Raw genomic sequence first — 12,750 nt, forward strand, 5'->3', positions numbered from 1 at the left:
GCAATGAATATTCTGCAAAAAATTAACTTAGAGTAAATGATGTGTTGCTGTAAGAGTTACTATTTTCTAGGTAACTAAGAAAGCGAGCTATATGGGTTAGCGATTCACATTTATGTATTTGCATTGAGAGTGCTTGCTTAAAGAGAAAAAAATCTATTGATAATATAAATATTACTTATAAGAGTCACTTCTGAAAAAAGTGAAATGAATTTTCCTTTGCCAATAAATATTTCTTGAGTTGATAAGGAGGAAGAAATATTTTTGCAGGCTGCTTTTGTTACTTCCTCTTTCATGTTTTCTGTTCAACATAAAGACATAGTTAAATCTTGTTTACTGTCCCCTCCTATCCACTACTGAGATGATGTAGGGAAATGATACTAGGCATGACATTGTCACCTCTGAAAAAAACAAGGCACCAGAAAGAGGCATAACTATTAATAGTCTATTTCCATACATGCTTCCATTGTATTACTTCCTTTAAAGGCTTTATTTTAGTATATATACATATTTTTAAAAGTCAAGTAGATATTTAAAGAGTCTGTGCAGTACATTAAAAGTAATAAAGCTCTATTAAAAAGAACACAGCTATTCAAGAATGTTCTAGATATGGTCGTATAATGAGGAGTCTCAAAGCAGAGGGGTATAAATGAAATGGTTTTAATTCACTGATTTTAATTGGACTCTGTCAAATCTCCATGTTTATCTCTTAACTGTATCTTGAGTAGATGCTGAAATTCTCTGGCGACTTTGGAGTTTTAAAGATCAATCCAGTTAAAGATGAATCGATTTACTTTTTCTCCTCCTTTCAGTCCAAATCCTAATTCATGTTTTTCTTTTTTTCCCTGAGACTCTAAATGGTGAGGATGAAAAAGGAAATTTATGGTTAGCTTTAATTCACTCTTCCCATTTTCCCTTTTTGAGGCTAGATTTTTCTAAATTATTGAAGGAAAGTGAAAAGGTGCATCTTTTTACTTAATTGACACCTGCTCTGTTGTACTTTGCTGTTTTCGACTCTCTGGCTGACACTGATTGGCCATTGATGTCCTCTGTGTGGCACAAACCCAAGGGCTTGCTCTTTTAAGGGATTTACGAGTAAGTTCTTTGGAGGGCCCAGGGGGTTTCCGTCTGTGTAGACCCACTTTGACCCAGTCCTTTTCTAGGATTCCCCTTACCTCCTGCCACTCAGGCATCCACAAGCTCATGCTGTTTGTGTTCACTGTCTGCAGACAATCCTCTTGGGAGAAACAACAGCAGCTCAAGCTCCATTAATAGCTGGGGTGTCTGTTTGCCTTATGAAAAGCTCACTCCTTCTGCCCTAGAAACACAGTGTGGAATGTTGGCTTTCCTTTTGTCTTTATCTCTGCTCTATGCTATCTCTTCAATTCCCCATTGCTCAAAGATGCACAGGAGAAGGTTGGCATTTTTTAAAAGATATTTATATAGATCAACTTTATTGAAAGTGAATGCACAGAGAATTGCAGCATGCAGAAAATTTCTCAGCGTCAAACCCTGGGTGATAGTTTTTAATTTATTATAGAGAAAAGACTCTGGCAATGGTAGTAGTTACTTATTTTGTTGTTGAGGATTCTCTGCCTTTCTAGGTGCTCCACAATCTTTTCTCTGACATGAGGACATGCTCTTCTGTTTCCTGAATTAAAATCTGGACACAGGGATCAGCTTGGTTTAACAGCTTCCTTCCTTTGACAAAGTGAAGCATGCCACTTAGAGTGTTTCAGTTCAGCAGTGACCTTCAGAATCGGGGTGCTTCAAAGTTGAATGGTATAAATGATGGGCAAGGTGGCAGGTTGCACAGTGGTGTGGATTTCAGCACAAAGTCTTGATGGCATCCTATTCCTAGCACACTTCCCAGAAGTTACCTCCTCTAGATTTCCCTTCCCATCAGAAGACACAGGATTTCCAGAGTGCAGCATGCCCTATGGCGGACTGGGGGAAGGCCATCTGGTGTTGCTGAGAAGCCTAATGGCACCCACTACAGAAACTCAACAGGACTGTATTTGGGTCTCGAGACAAGCATTTTTTCCCTCTTTAAGCCATACCACTGAATACTCAAGCAAATGCAATAAAAGACTCTTAGTTGTTTCCTTCCTGGGGCACAGGTTTAGAGGTCATACTCTCCACCTGGTGCTCATCATCTTTTGGCTCTTCTACCTCTGGACTTGATTCAAAGACACTCCCATCCTGGGTGGTCCTGGGTGGGCTCCCAGGGTGCCCACCTCTGTGCTGCTCCAAGCTGCTCCACGTGTCTTCTTCTTGCAAGCTCATGCCTCTGAGCAATTCCTTTTTGGGAGAGAGGTCTTGGCTTATTCTAAGGCAAAGCTTTAGCATCATTTGCAAACATTTTGGTGAAAAGATAATAACTGGAGTAATATCTTCACTTCCACGTTTCATAACAACTGCTTCAGTGCCTCAGATTCCACGGAAGAGAGTTAAATTATTTGTAATCCTCTGGGCACACATCAGTTTTTTACTCCACTCTCTCACTTGTAGCATCAAAGGGATCAAGATGTTTCTCACACATCATAGCAAAAACAGCATGGGATACTGGTAGCCACTGACTGCATAAGGCATTGATTTGAACTTTAGGATCTGAATGTCAAGCCATCTGGGCTCCAATTTTTAATTCTAAAGTCACAATTTCATCAGTTTTTTCTTTGTCCTTTATCAAGGAAGTATCACACAAATTCTCTATATTTTCCAGAATCAAGTCTACAAATAAAGGTTTCTGTCCCTTTGCCTAGGTCCAGGTGACAAAGTTTTAATCTAGCTTTTAGAGAACACACATCCTCACACACATACGTACACTTGGTTAATGAGAGAGGAAACTGGTTTACATTCCTCCCCAAAGCTTGGACACTGCACGTTCACAATTTGACTAGGTATATGGTGCCTTCGTGTCTCCCTCTCTTCCATACTTACTCTGTCCCTTTTTCTTTGAAAGTTTAGGGAGTGTATTGTGATCACCTCTTAGTCCTAATGAAACCTTCTGACTGACTGACTCTCTCTTTACAAATGTGGGTTAATTTGGCCATTTCTTTGGCTCCCATTGTGATTTAATGGGAAAAGTTCTACTTAACACCCTATTTTCTTATATAGATAAGTATGAATTTTGGCTTTTACTTTGGACTCTTCTAATTTAAATTTATACTCTAAATTTTTAAGTTTTTTATATCCCAATTAATTATTATATATTGAGTACTTTCTTTTTTTAGAAAATGTTTTGTGTAACCATGAATAAAATATGTATCACCTATGACTGTATTATTGTCATTATCACTGAATTCTAGATTATCAGTTTGAATTTATAATGTATAATTTAACATGCTAGTATTTTTTCTTTCTCCTTGTTATGGGAATTATTATAGCACATAAACTATATATTCTTCCCTCCTCTTAAACTATACTTGACACCAACATAGATCTTTCAAGAACATTTTATATATTTTCTATTATGTAAAGAGTAATTTGTTATTTTGATAAGTAAAAGTTATATATTTGGTGTCCAAAAATGATATGTATGCTTTCTACATAGATACAATTTTCTGTTAGTACAAGTAATTTTAACTTTTTGTTTACATTTTAGGTAATAACATAGAGAATCATGTTTTCAGTTTGTTGTTATTGTTATCAACTCCTTCCCCTTAAAAGATCTTGGTTTCATTGAGGATAACTTAATTTGATAATGCAGAAAACAAAACATATTTTAAATAGACTAAATTGATTTATTTCTGATGACTAATAATCAGATTTTAAGGCCTTAATGCTTGTATGAAAATGGACAGAAAGTTGATAAACTATCAAAATATCCTAGTCATTAGTTGATATTTTAGAATTATATCTACAGGCATACCTCAGAGATACTGTAAGTTTAATTCCAGATTACCACAATAAAGTGAATATCACAATAAAAGTGAATCACATGAATGTTTTGGTTTCCCAGTATATATAAAATTTATGTTTACACTATACTGTGCTCTATTCAGTGTACAACACAATTTTGTCAAAAAATCAATATACATACCTTTCTTTAAAAATATGTCATTGCTAAAAAATGCTACCCTTTATCTGAGTCTTCAAGGAGTCATAACCTTTTTGCTGGTGGAGGGTCTTGGCTCCATGTTGATGGCTGCTGACTGATCAGGGTGGTGGTTGCTGAAGGTTGGGGTGGCTGTGGCAATTTCTTAAAATAAGACAACAATGAAAGTTGGCCTTTTCCATTGACTCTTCCTTTGATGAATGATTACTCTGTACTGTGCAGTGCTGTTTTGCATTTAACCCACAGTGGAATTTCTTTCCAAATTAGGATCAATCATCTCAAACCGTGCTGCTGCTTTATTAACTAAATTGATTTAATATTCTAAACTCTTCCCTGTCACTTCAACAATCCTCACAGCATCTCCACCTGGAGTAGATTCTATCTCAGGAAACCACTTTCCTCCCTCATCCTTAAGAAGCAACTCTTCAACCATTAAAGTTTTATCATGAAGTTGTATAACTCAGTCACATCTTCAGTCTCCATGTCTAATTCTAGTTCTCTTGCAATTTCCACCACATCTGCAGTTACTTCCTCCACTGAAGTCCTGAAACCCTCAAACTTATCCATAAAAGTTGGAATCAACTTCTTTGAAAGTCCTGTTAATGTTGATAGTTTGACCTCTTCCCATGAATTATGCATGTTCTTAATGGCACCGAGAATGCTGAATACTTTCCAGAAAGTTTTCAATTTAGTTTGCCCAGATCCAACTGAGGAATCACTATCTATGGCAGCTATAGTCTTATGAAATGCATTTCTTGATAAGACATGAAAGACTAACTACCCCTTAATTCATGGGCTCCAGAATGTATGTTGTGTGAGCAAGCCTGAAAATCACATTAATCTCATTGTCCATCTCCATCAGAGATGGATGGATGACCAGATGCCTTGTCAATAAGCAGTAATATTTTGAACGACTTTTTTTTTTCTGAGCAGCAAATTTCAACAGCAGGCTTAAAATATTCAGTAAATCTTGTTGTCAACAGATGCACTCTCATCTAGGCTTTATTATTCCACTGAGAGTGCACAGGCAAAATAGATTCAGTACAATTTTGAAGAGCCCTAGGATTTTCAAATTTTAGGATTCTATTTATGGTAATAAATGATTTTGGCTTCAACTTAAAGTCACCATTAGCCCCTAACAAGAGAGCCAGCTATCCTTTGAAATTTTGAAGCCAGGCTTTGCCTTCTTCTATATAGCTATGAAAATCCTAGAAGGCATCTTCTAATATAAAATAGTTTCATCTACATTGAAAATCATTTGTTTAGTGTAGCCACCTGCATTACCTTAGCCAGGTCACCTGGATAAACTGCTGCAGCTTCTCCATCATCACTTGCTGCTTCACCTTACACTTCAATGTTATGGCAATGGCTTCTTTCCTTCAATTTCATGACTCAACATCTGGTAGCTTCTTTTCTTCTTCTTCTGCAACTTTTCTTCTACAGTGTCCTTACCTCTTTCAGCCTTCAAGGAATTGAAGAGTAGAGTCTTTCTCTAGATTAGGCTTTGGCTAAAAGGGATGTTGTGGTTGGTTTGATGACTAATACTTTCTCTATGTTAGCCAGAAAGTTGTTATGCTTTCTAACATTCATGTATTCACAGTAATAATGCTTTGAATTTTCTTCAAGAACATTTCCTTTGTGTTCACAACTTGGTTAACTGTTTGGTGCAAGATGCCTAGATTTTGGCTTACCTTAGCTTTTGGCATGCCTTCCTCACTAAGCTTAATCACTTCTAGCTTTTGATTTAAAATGAGAGATGTGTGACTCTTCCTTTCACTTGAACACTTACAGGCCATTGTGGGGTTATTCATTGTTCTAATTTCATCGTGTTGCTTCTCAGGAATAGGGAGGCCCGAGAGGAGGGAGAAAGATGGGGATGGCTGGTCAGTGGAGAAGATAGTCACACACAACATTTATTGATTAAGTTTCTAGTCTTATATGGGCAGGATTCGTGGCATGCAAAAATAGTGTACTGTCCCTTCATGGGGTACCCAAGTACACTTTATTTTTTCTGGGTTTCTATTTATTTTTAAATTGTTTCTTGGTAAGTGAAAAATGTATTTTCAAGCTTGAAGTTATATAGTTGGTTTAGACACAATTTAACAAGCCTATTGATCTTTCAGACTCATAGAAAAAGCTTATGACCTTAGCAGAATATATGTTAAAATAAACACATGCAATTGGGAAGAATTGTTTTTATGTCTATTACTTTTTTGAGCTTATCTAACATTTCACTATAATTGTTACAGAAAAGATTATGTCCAATTTAAGGTAACAAAGTTAATCAGATCAATGCTCAATACCAGTGAATTATTTGTCTTTTATAATTTGATTTCTGTGGTTTCTTTGGAAGCTCATTACAACATTGTATCTTTTTTAAAAGTTATTTTATTTCAGTAAAAAAAAAATGTTTTCACTATAGTAAGAATAGAGGAGAAAATGACAATGATAACTGTGTCACAAGTAGATTAGTAGCCTTTATTTGTTCATTCTTTTGAGAAAACAATGCTGAACTTCCTAAAGTTTTTTTTATTTGTTTGTTTTTTGGGAGGTACTGGGGTTTGAACCCAGGACCTCGTGCACACGCTCTATCACTGAACTGTTTCCCTCCCGCCATGAACTTACTAAAGTGTTTGTGACTTCTAATGTGCTGAATATGTTTCGCCTGAACTGGTGAGAAATGATGGTGCTCGATGGCCCTCTTCTTTCAATCAGGAAGTGGAATTGACTTACGACCTCCTGGGCCCTTTAAAATGTCCCTTTTACTTCCAGTACTCAAAGTAAGTCAAAGCTCTTTAGACACATTTTCCATTCCAACTAGAAAGGACATAAGTATGAAAAGTTTTCAATTTTAGATTTCTCATTACTCAGTTTTAATTATAATGGAAATTACATTTTTGATTTCTAATATGAGCAATAGAAAAGGACGAACAGGAAAATGATGTGGTGCATATACTAGACATATTTGACCAATAAATAAAAACAAAAGTTGAGTAAAAAATTACATTTCTAATCTTATTCATGATACAAAAGAAAGGCAGTGCACTAAAGCATATTGATCGCGGCACATGAGGCTTTCTTATTATGTTTCTCTTTTCTCTATATTTCTTTCTTTTTTTTAAAACTTCTGCTTTGTGGAATATTTTCTTAAATACTTAGAGTGGAAACTAAAGCCGATACACTTTTGAAGTGCTATTTAGGGGAGAAGGGAGAATTTTTGAAAATTGAGCAATAGCTCTTAATGTGGTTTACAGGGTGTATGTGATCAGAATAAGACATTGGTGAACTTTTAACTCACGATTAAGAGTTTTTATCTTCTGTTCTTAAGTCTCACAATAAATCTCATTTTTTTTCATGCTTCTAGATTTTGCTCCTTGAGCTCATTTCTGTAAACACCAATCACTTGAAATTGAATATCCAAAAGATTAGCCATTTCAAGAGTCATATGTCGTGCCTTACTAAAATATGCCAATATAGAAAATTCTAAGGGCTGTAGTTTTATTTTAATCTTTTGCTCTTTTCCATTCAAGGCAAATGTCACCACTAAATACTAAAGTATTATTGCGGGAATATTTTATTCATACAGCAAACATTAAAAAATGTGATTTAGTTGAATTTTTCTTAGGCTCAGAGATTGCTTCTAAAAATCATATAAGACTAACTCACATTGATGACAGATTTATTAAGGACAAGTGATATATTAAATCCTTGGAAGTTATATTTTACATTAAAGGTAAATTAAAATCATAAATTAAATGTGTGCACAGATGAGCTTCGTCTTAGCAAACAGTAATCAGGTACTGTTTAATTTTCTTGTACTGGATAGATTCATCAGGACTTACTGAGTCTCTCTGGTAATTTTCCATATCCCCCATATGTCTGACATTTGCTCCATTAGAATCAGGTCTCCTTACAGTCATAAAGCAAAGCATACTTTTATATTAAGTAGAAAGGATGGCATTACCATCGCGATATTTTAATTCGGAAAACATATATCTGCTGTTCTCTATAATGACATATTTAGGAAGTCAAATATCCTTAAGAGAGAGGTTTACTACAATAAAGATAGTCGACTTTTAAAATACTTAAATAGTGAATAGAGTTGGTATGTACCTATGTGCTTAAGTTTAAAATGTACAGATTTTTTAAAACAATTTTAGCCCAAGTTCAATGAGTTTATTTTGTGAGAACAATTGAAATTGTTTTGACTTGAGCATTACTAACCCAACAAGAATGAAGCCAAAATAAAAAGTTGTCTAAAGTTAAAAGTACATTACATTAGCATATAAGTGATTTGCAGTCACAAAATTATAAATGCAGTTTGGAATTGGGGGGTAGGTGAGAGTGGAGTTAATCCAAACAACAGCAGAGAAGTCTTCAAACTACCTTCTAAACAGGGCTACTGATTGCTCCTTTCACCTCTTCTTGTGACCTTGAGTTTCCTTAAAAAAAAAGAATCAATGGAGTATCACAGTTGGTAAATTTGCTACAAGTTCTTGAGACCACACAATGTGTGGTCTGGCTAAGTTACATGTGGTTGCCGCATTAACTTGTTTGGCAGGATGATCTGCTGCAAATTAGGCTCAGTTGCTCCACTAGTCAATCCCCTGGGAGTTATAATTTCCTCCGTATCCATCACTGTTGTGAAAGCCTCCACAGCCATGTCCACCAAACTCTTTGCTGGTGCTGTGGCTTTTCCACCACCTCAGTTGCTGTTAGCACAGCTCTGCTGAAGCTGGAATGGCCGACAACACTACTATATTGATAGCCTCTGGCACCAAATCATCCACAGAATCTACTACTCTTAGAATGTCCAGGACTGCTACCCTTGGAATGGTGTTGATATGCCATATTTTCAAACCAAGATGGCACCTCTTATTTAGCTTTCATGAGGTGATCCAGCAAACTCTTGGTACTATTTGTGCTCCTCTTGTTAAAGAACACAGTGGTAAGGCCAAGTTGTCCTACACATCCTGCGCAATCAATACAATGTACATTTTCTTCAATATCATTTGGCAAGTCAACGTTGATAAAGTGCTGGTAACATTTGAAACATCTAGTCTTCTTGCGGCTACTACTCTAGTCAACTAGAACTGGGCTTTTTCCCTTTTTTGGTCTCCACAGACACTAAGGTCAATGTATTCTTTCACTGCATTTAGGAGGTCAAACAGCAGTGATTGTTTGTCTGACTCTTTCCATGTGATGTTCTCAGAGGTATCCCAACAGCCAAAAAGACATATTCATCCAGGAATTCATAAGCAAGCATCTATATTTTCTTAAGGCAAGTAGCACTAAACATCATGGTACAGTAAACTTTCTTTGGTGGCATACTGTCTTGTTCAAGTATTCTGTATTTCTGAGCTTCCAACCCCATAACTATGTCAATCCACTTTATCCAACACCAAATATTTGAGGAACTCTAATCCATTATTTTCTCTTTCCGTCATGGACTGGACTACAGGAGTGGCAACTAAGTGCCACCTACATTCTAAGTATCAAATCTGCTGACCAATATCAGCATCACCCTAAGTGGTGTAAGGACTATCTCTAGACCAGTAGGAATACTTTCTGGCTTCCTTATAGATCGATACTGCCAGATTTCTCTTGTCAGTGCTAATAACAAGGTGATTTAGTACTGCTTTCAGTGCCCATACCTTCCAGTCTTTCCTTCATGTCCCTCAAAGTGTCTCCTGGACCATCTGACTAAATCTGACTCAAGATAGGCAAGGGAAATGCTGCAGTTTTTACAGATGCTGCTTGGGTACAAGCCATCAGATTTCTTTTCTCAATCATAAAAAGAATAGCATCCTTAAAAAAAAATGCATCCTTTTGCACTGAAGTCAAGTGAGTATAACAAGTAAGCTTGATGTTTCCCGTGATAATTTCTCCCATCCCCACATCAATGAAAGTTTCAATATGTAGGAGACAGCTGTTGCCTGTTGCCTCAGTTGGAATGTTATGCTTTTCAAAGTTAATTCCAGTGTTATCTTCAGAACAAAGTTTCTGTTCCCAACATTTACTTGGTGGAAGTGGTTTTGGCCAAACAGCTTCATCGATTTGTCATGCCAGCAACTGTTTCTACCATATTCAAACTTTCCAAAGTCACTTCTGCCAGGTCACGTGGCTGCCAGGGTTGTCATAGTCACTCCCTTCACGATCATCAAACCTTCCCCTTTATCCACTTCCACAATTACTGAAGAAAGTAGACTTTCCTCTGGAATCACTATGAGACTCAATACTGCTGTATGTGCCCTTGTCTTTGGTAGAACTCCTCCCTGAACTGTCTTTATCATCGAGTCCTTTAGCATCTTCTCCATTCTTCAAGTGAAAAGAGATACAACATCCTTTGCTCACTGTACTTCTTTGACTCTGATTATCTGTAGAATTTAAGTGTACATCAGCAAACTGCTGGTCCAGCCCAAGCACATTTTCTACTACCACAGGATCCGGCTGTGAATCGTGCAGAGAACTCAGAATCTCCTTCTGTTGCTGAATCTGTGTTTGATTAACAATATAGTCCCTCTTGCTGGAGAACTGGGACTCTCTAAAATGTATAGAATTTTGTTTCCACAGATAAGGTCTCCGGATATATAGCCATATATAAAGGAAATGTCTGAACAATTTACAATTCAAAAAAAGTTTTACGACATTATCCCCCAATGATTACAAAATGGCTAAGCAAATTATCTGATATCTGTATATCTTAATGTTCTTTATATTTTCTAAATGGAGTTTAAATTATTTAATTTCCAAATTATCTCATTAGATTTGTCTACTTGATAATTCTCTAACCATACTATCATTTCTGATTAAACATTATTGTATATATTTCAATCAGAAAGACTCATTGAGATTTTATAATTTTCTTTTTTTCTTTGTTTATTCTATTCTGGGTTAGAGTGTGACTCAACGATCTATACTTTTCTCTGTGATAAGGAGTTAAGGCTTTGGCTACTAAGCAAAGAAATATGAATTCACTTAATGGCTTGCAAGTAGCACAATGACATAATGTAATAGCGAAAAGTCAAAAACTAATGTTTTAAATTCCAAATGGGCTTATATCAAACATTATATGCAGTTAGAATCACTTTAACAACGTTAATTTGGGAGCATATTATACTAACAAACAGATATTATGGCTAATACTTCTTGACATATTCAAGGTTAAATGTTGACAAGTGCAATGCAAACTCTTCACCCTCCCCCTTTTAAATACTACATATAAAATACAACATGTGTGAGTGCTACCGGTTAATAGATTTCCATAATCCTGATTCTATAGATAGAATTGTTCAAATCTCAAGATGCAATGCAAATAATCCAATGCCCAATACAAAAGAAATTATTTTATTAGTGATCTTTCCTGGATTATATACAGATGAAATATATGAATATTCTTTGTGCTTTTTTTTCCTTTACAATTGATAAAAGATAATGTAGTCTGAGTATTTAGAATGATATGATTTTCAAGCTTTAAAAGATTTATAAAATACAGATCCAGCCCATTACTTTACAGAGAAAGAAATGGGGGTGAAGAAGTTAACTGACTTGCCTATATCAAGCTTGCTGTCTAGTGGTAGATTTGAGAGAATAAGTCAGGATACCCGATTCCTATGTCAATGCATTATTCTGTACAATATATCACCCTTCCTTTTGAATCAATGCTAATGCATAATAAAGGGATATTTCACATACATACCATTATTGCTTTAATGCAGGCTCTTCTGCTTTACAATAATCATGCTTTCTGGATTAACTGGGAAAATAACTATCAGATCTCTTCTTTTTTTTCTGAGTACAGAGTTTTCCCAAACCTAACCTGACGTGAAATTTTCTACCTCTACTAAAACCCATTGAATAACAGAAAATGAATTTCTTCTCTTTGCCAGATAGCCAGAAATTTCCAGGAAATAATTACAGCAAAAAGCTTAAGGAGAAAACAAGCCATCTACTTAGAAATTTTGTGTTTGGCAGGAATTTAGTGTTCTTGGTAAAGAATGTTTTAAGTATGCGAATGATATACGGTATTTCGACAAGTAGGTTACCTCTAAGGAAGTAGAATTAGAGGGAAAGGAGATCAAGTTTCAGTTCTCTACGTGAAGCTCTTCTATCCTTCCTTCTTTTCCTCTCTCTTCTCTCCCTCCTGCTTTCTTTCCCTTCCTGTGTTTGTTTCCCCTTACTTAAAAATAATAATCCAAAGTAAATATGGTGGTACTTTCTGGAGTGACTTCTTTTTTCTGATTTTATATTTGCTTCAGTATAGCAGGATTAAAAACAAATAATCCAAAATATTTAAATAAGACCAATGTACCCCTAATTGATAACTATTGAAATTGGCAGATTAACAAACAATATTTATATAATTTTAGGAGAGAAACTCAAATGAGATAACCTTCAATATGTACTTTAGCTTAAGTTTATATTCTGAACTCTAAGCCCTCAAGAGAAATATCAAAACAGTTCACCTGATGGTTATTTAAGTGGATAGCAAACATTCCCAAAGCTGTATAGTGTGGGATTTAATTGGGGGAGATTAGTGGTCCCTTGGTCTCTTGAACTAACTAGTTTGTTCTTCCAAACTTAGAAAGATGAAATTTATTTATAGGTCTTCAGGCTTTTATCCTTGAAATAATAAATATTCCCTAAACAAGCATGCTAGCTGTAAAAAAAAAAAAAAAGTAGCAGAGAAAATATAA

General features: G+C 35.7%; 2 pseudogenes; both read right to left on the minus strand.

Annotated features, from left to right (window-relative positions):
• Window positions 1-1,597: 1,597 nt before the first annotated feature.
• On the minus strand, window positions 1,598-8,717 carry LOC105083461 (elongation factor-like GTPase 1; annotated as a pseudogene).
• Window positions 8,718-9,601: 884 nt separating this feature from the next.
• On the minus strand, window positions 9,602-10,704 carry LOC105083462 (ATP-dependent RNA helicase DDX3X-like; annotated as a pseudogene).
• Between the last annotated feature and the right edge of the window lie 2,046 nt (window positions 10,705-12,750).

This window comes from Camelus bactrianus, chromosome 14, assembly GCF_048773025.1.
Source record: "Camelus bactrianus isolate YW-2024 breed Bactrian camel chromosome 14, ASM4877302v1, whole genome shotgun sequence".
In the NCBI taxonomy this organism is placed as follows: domain Eukaryota; kingdom Metazoa; phylum Chordata; class Mammalia; order Artiodactyla; family Camelidae; genus Camelus; species Camelus bactrianus.